This window comes from Ictalurus furcatus, chromosome 2, assembly GCF_023375685.1.
Source record: "Ictalurus furcatus strain D&B chromosome 2, Billie_1.0, whole genome shotgun sequence".
Classification (NCBI taxonomy): Eukaryota; Metazoa; Chordata; class Actinopteri; order Siluriformes; family Ictaluridae; genus Ictalurus; species Ictalurus furcatus.
The window spans coordinates 12,555,628-12,561,646 of record NC_071256.1 but is presented as its reverse complement, the minus strand read 5'-3'; the positions used below and the strand labels follow the sequence as shown (position 1 = coordinate 12,561,646).

The 6,019-nt window shown below is 38.1% G+C and overlaps 1 long non-coding RNA gene and 1 other non-coding gene across 2 annotated transcripts; one reads left to right on the top strand and one right to left on the bottom strand.

Moving 5' to 3' along the window:
* Positions 1-281: 281 nt before the first annotated feature.
* Positions 282-353, bottom strand: trnat-cgu (transfer RNA threonine (anticodon CGU)). The gene has a single exon. It is a non-coding gene; the product is annotated as a tRNA-Thr (tRNA).
* Positions 354-3,053: 2,700 nt separating this feature from the next.
* Positions 3,054-4,497, top strand: LOC128622194 (uncharacterized). The gene is made up of 2 exons (XR_008388362.1): positions 3,054-3,329; positions 3,536-4,497. It is a non-coding gene; the product is annotated as an uncharacterized LOC128622194 (long non-coding RNA).
* Positions 4,498-6,019: the final 1,522 nt, after the last annotated feature.

Below are 6,019 nucleotides of genomic sequence, written 5' to 3'. Positions count from 1 at the left end.
ATGGCACTGTCATTTGAACTCAGTGAGAAGGTTCTAAGAAAAATATCTATTTATTACAAATACACTGAATGATATGTCACTATATGACACACAAGAACATATCCTGATGATGCATAAGAACCCTTGGAGTAATCAGTAAAATGCAGTAATTCACAGTTACACGTGTAACTGCATGCTGTTTTAAGAACACTTGTAGGGTTGTCACGTGATTGATTATAGATCATCTGATGTCCTTGAGCTTGTTATCTAAAATGTTCGTGTGATTTTCGTGTGTGACCTAAAGGCACGGACGGGGTTCGAACCCGCGATCTTCGGTTTACGAGACCGACGCCTTACCACTTGGCCACCGCGCCTCACGAGCAGCGAGCAAAAATAACCTCTTTTCAATTAACTCAATGAATCATACAAACGTATAAAATATACTGTTACATAAATAGTGTGTTACTATCTTAATCAAACCTTACTTATATATTAGCATATTTAACAATTTGTGAAAAGACAAGTGCGCTCTTAGCCTGAATTTAGCTTGAATTTAGGTCTAATCTCCCTGCTATGGTCTAATTTTATTATTCAGAATAGTACTTTCGGTATAAAGGCAAAAAGTCATATATGTGAGATAGTGGCTAAATCCGACAGCGTGTTTTCTTGCTTTATGTTTCTTGCTTCATTAATATGTAACTATTTATACATACGGGTAAAGTATACAATGTTCGCCCAGTAGAATGGATATTTTATTTACATTTCATAGAAGCATGTCAATGCTACACAAAATCTGCGCCCACTCGATCGACAGTATAATTTAAAGCTCAATAGCATTTGAAGGGAATGAAGTACATTCATACATCCAACTGTAAAGTGTTCATCTAGGTGTCAGGTATGACGCACACCTTTTAGATTTCTGATATTTAATCAATTCCCTTCAAATGATATTGAGCTTTAAATGATGGTATATTTTGTGTATGAGCCCATGCAGTAATAAAATACATGGCAATATTTATATATGATTTAATAGTTTATTTTGTTAAATATCAGAAATCTAAGAGGTGTGCATCATACCTGACACCTAGATGAACACTTTACAGTTGTTTGTGTGAGTGTAAGTCATTCCCTTCAAATGCTATTGAAGTTAGAAAGGTGTTTAACAATGTCGTATGTAACTTTAGAGATGGTCCCTTAATTTCCGCAAACCTGCGAATATCGAACGTCCAACATCAAACTTTATTCCAGTGTGAGAACCCAAGGTTGGCTTGTAACCTAAAGGGGCTTGTAACATCAAGGAAGGGGCTTATAACATCAGAGGCTGCCTTTATCTCATTAATGTTATTAACATCACACATCCTATGTCCGTGACACTGACCATCAACTTTGTAAGTTTTCTTTGTTTCTGTTTTCTGTATATCGTTCATTTGTGTTTGTGCAATAAATCCACTCGTTATTTCTATCGCTAAGTATTCACTGGTTCTTCTGTAAGAAAGAATGTTGCATTAAAAGTGCATGACTGTATTTATATGGTTATTAGAAATACTTTCCTAAGCTAACCGTGTATTATGTTAGACACGTTAAAATCGACCTCTGACAAGCAAGCTTGCACGTTGATATAAACCTAACAAAAATAATTGTTTATTATAGGCTATATAAAAGCCTCTGACGTAGGAACGTTTTCTTATAATGAAAGCTTGGCATGGAACTGTTTTAAACTAAATATAATCAGAACACTGAGGTATTATACTTCCATCGCTAATTAGAAGATTATCTTTTGGAGTCAGATAATTAATTAAATGGAGTCAGATATTTAAATCATAAATTAAAACACGCATTCAAACTTCGGCTGCACCTATTTCCGTCTTTGGTTATAGGAGAGCAGTGGGTTAAGTAATTAATCCTTAATATTTTAGCCCTACACTGGTTATTGGGAACAATAGTAATGAGTGACTGGTTGTTTTGAGCAATGGTGATGAGTGACCCAGTGTTGGGAACAGTGATGATGAGTGACTGGTTGTTGGGAACAATGGTGATGAGTGACTGGTTATTGGGAACAATGGTGATGAGTGACTGGTTATTGGGAACAATAGTGATAAGTGAGTCATTGTTGGGAACAGTGGTGATGAGTAACTGGTTGTTGGGAACAGTTCTGATATGTGACTGGTTGTTGGAAACAATAGTGATGAGTGACTTGTTGGGAACAGTGGTGATGAGTGACTGGTTGTTGGGAACAGTGGTGATGAGTGGTTGGTTGCTGGGAACAATGGTGATGAGTGACTGGTTGTTGGGAACAGTTCTGATATGTGACTGGTTGTTGGAAACAATACTGATGAATGACTTGTTATTGGGAACAGTGGTGATGAGTGACTGGTTGTTGGGAACAGTGGTGATAAGTGATTCTTTGTTGGGAACAGTTCTGATGAGAGACTGGTTGTTGGAAACAATGGGGATGAGTAACTGGTTGCTGGAAACAGTGGTGATGACTGGATGGTGGAAACAGTTCTGATATGTGACTGGCTGTTGGAAACAATGGTGATGAGTGACTGGATGTTGGAAACAATGGTGATGAGTGAGTCATTGTTGGGAACAATGGTGATGAGTGACTGGTTGTTGGGAAAAGTTCTGATATGTGACTGGTTGTTGGAAACAATGGTGATGAGTGAGCCATTGTTGGGAACAGTGGTGATGAGTGACTAGTTGTTGGGAACAATGGTGATTTTGATTCCATTAAAATATGAATCATTTAATATTTTACCAATTATCTCATCCACTCAGTCCATACAATTTTTTTCCCATCATGCACCTAATAGCTTTAAGCAAGATTTTCACTATAAAGTAGTACATGTTTACACTAAAATTCTAAAATAAATGTTAGATTTTTTATTATTATTATTTAGCTTGACGGAGTACTTCATCTTTAAAGTTTTAAACAAGTCTACACATTTAAATCACATTTTTAAACCTTCTTTATTATAAATTAAAAACCCTTAGTCAAATAAGGAACAGTGAGAGACACATTATTTCATTTTTCTTTTACACACTTTCTTCCGTTTGAACAAAAACGCCTCCAAGATGCACTTCAACGTGGCAGAAAGAGGCAGAGTGTCTAAAAAGGTTTCGATACATTTGATACACGTCCCTATATGTGCTTCTTTGTACTGCGCATGCGCGACGTAAAACTACCTCGTGCCTCATATAGCTCCTAGCTGATCGTTCCTAAACTCGTGTGGAGTGTGTGAGGATGAAATTGAGACAGGGCCAGAGCGGGGCGCGTGACACCGCGCATGCGCGATGCAAAAATAGCACGTAGAGTAACAGCTGATGTGTGTTTTATTTCCGTTGTTGGGGTGAGTGGAGCGTGTTTATTCCTCTTTTTTGGCTGTGTTATGATTGTGTAGATATCAAAACCGTCAGTAATTACTGTTAGGGTCAGTGTGCGTACGCGTGGGAATGTTAATCCCTGAGCTTTGTGCTTAAAGTGTGCTAATGTCATTGTGTATGATGTTCTTGCTTATAAGTATAATAAAAGCTGTAATTCATTCTTATTTTTCAGCTTCAAATGAGATGCCTGAACTCCTGAAATCCTCCTGTACCAGATGCACACTTCAGTAGATAGGGTGGAGCTTCAGCGGTTCACAACATAGTGTGTGTGGAGGGTTAAAAGACTGAACCATGAAGTTGATAGTGGATGTAGTGTGGATGATATGGGGCATCGGTGCATCTGTGTACGATTACTTCCACACCAGCGCCATGGAGGAGAGGATCCACACTCTGGAGAACGTCCTCACCATCCACCAGTTTCTCATAGTGTTCCTCTCAGCAAGCCTCGTTCTGCTTATCTCCTACATCGTCTTTAAGAAGAAATGACACGCCAGAAACCTCGGAAACCTGGGAGCCTCGAGGAACCATGAGACAATCACTCTGCTCCTCAGTTAATGAGGATGACTGTATAGATAGATGAACGGTTGTGTCAGATTGTCTGACCATATCAAATGTAGCTATCAAACATTGACAAGGTTTACGATATTTTGTATTTAAAGAAATACACCATTTCTAACATGTTGTTCTACAGAGACAGTTTTGTCTACCATGTTTCTCTTGTCATGACCTGTGGAATTATGGGATTACCACATAACTGTGCACTCAATATCACACCATACAACAGATTACCAGAACTCTCAAAAACTTGTTTTTCTTCCTCAAACCGAGTTCAAGTACGTTTTTTTTAGTACTCATCAATACAGATACAGTAATGATTAACCTACTTAGAATATTAATCATGCTAAGTAGATTAGCATGCCACAAATAAGATGTTATGGCGCTTAAATGGTTTCATTAATAGATGGTGTGAGGGTGGCCATCTTGAGGAAGCTGACGTTGCTCAATGCTTGTCATGTGCAACAGTTTCTCTTTACAGCTCCACTGTTATTTTTAATGACCACACTGGCTGATACTGCTCTGTACGCTCAGCTCAACACTCTATATTAATAAAGATACTGTTTAAATGCCTTGAGATGACTGATCAAGTGCTTGTATTGTAAGAAGTTGCTGTAGTAGCATGTTTGCCTTGCCCTTCCAGGGTTGGGGGTTTAAATCCTGTCTCCACCCTGTGTGCACAGAGCTTGTATGTTCTCCCAGTACTTCGGGAGTTTCTTCTGAGTACTCAGACCAAAGACTGATTGGCATTTCCAAATTGCCTGTAATGTGTGTGAGATTTTGCCCTGCGATGGGTTGGCACTCTGTACAGGGTGTCCCCCAACTTGTGCCCCGAGTTCCCTGAGATAGGCTCCAGGCCCCCCTGTGTAGGATAGGCAGTACAGAAAATGAATGGATGGAAATACCTCCAGATTGCTGGCATTGTGTGTTCCCGAGCGCAGCAACATGCACTAGGTTTATGTCACATATAGTATCAGATGTTTGATATTGGAGATTTTTTTTTTACAAGTAAATCAGCATGGTACCGGTATTGGTATTTATGCATCGCTAATTATGTGTGGATTGTCCATTAAATATTATTATGCAACTCATATATTAATTCATTCAAGCAGATAGATGAACTCAAACTTGATCAACTGCATTACACAAGTATTAATCACATCCTAACACAGGTAAACAAATCAGAGAGCTTTTACTCAGTCTTTTTTTCCTTTTATTTAGAATAACCCGCTCTATGATGTGCGTATTTAATGCCTACGATTAGAATATTTTCCAAGTGTTCTCTACATTTGCGTAATGGTAATGAAAACCATTCTCTCAGACCTTCTGTTCACCTGAAAAGAGAAACACAAATACGAACACAAAGTTAGAATATTTACACTTCAATACAGCAGAACAATAGCGATACATCAGTGATTATTTGAGAAGTCAGAGTTTGGCATTCGATTGTCTGTCATATGAGAAACAGGAAGTGTGTTTGCATGTGAGCTGTGAAACAGGGACACACGGATACAAAAGGATGCACAGAAACAACTTCAATGGAAATTTAGTATAGTTTTAGTGTATTGTAGATTATGTTTTAATATATTATACGTACAGTAATCTTTAACAAATGTTAATTTATTGTCAAAATGAACAAAATATGAATAGTGAAATCAAAATCTCCCTTTTTGTTTTTTCTTTGAGAAAATCCTCTTGGGTGTAACAGTCCAGTTCTAACTCCTGTCAGAATAGTTTTCTGGTACTTTTGTCTTTTTAACTTTTATTTATTATTATATTTTCTTTTTGGGGGCATGGTGGTGTACTGGTTAGCACGGTTGCCTCACACCTCCACGCTTGGGGGTTTGAATCCCATCTCCGCCCTGTGTGTGCAGAGCTTGTATGTTCTCCCCGTGCTAGGGGAGGTAGGTTAATTGGAAATTTCCAGATTGCCAATAGTGTGTGAATGTGTATGCCCTTCACACAAGAGGGGGTCCCTCGTTAAATGTATCATTCATATCAAATTTGTACTTTCTTGGATTTAAAAAAAAAACATTGTGCTGGATCTCGAACCTAACCAGTGAGTTGCAATGTTTTTAATAAATAAATAAATAAATAATAG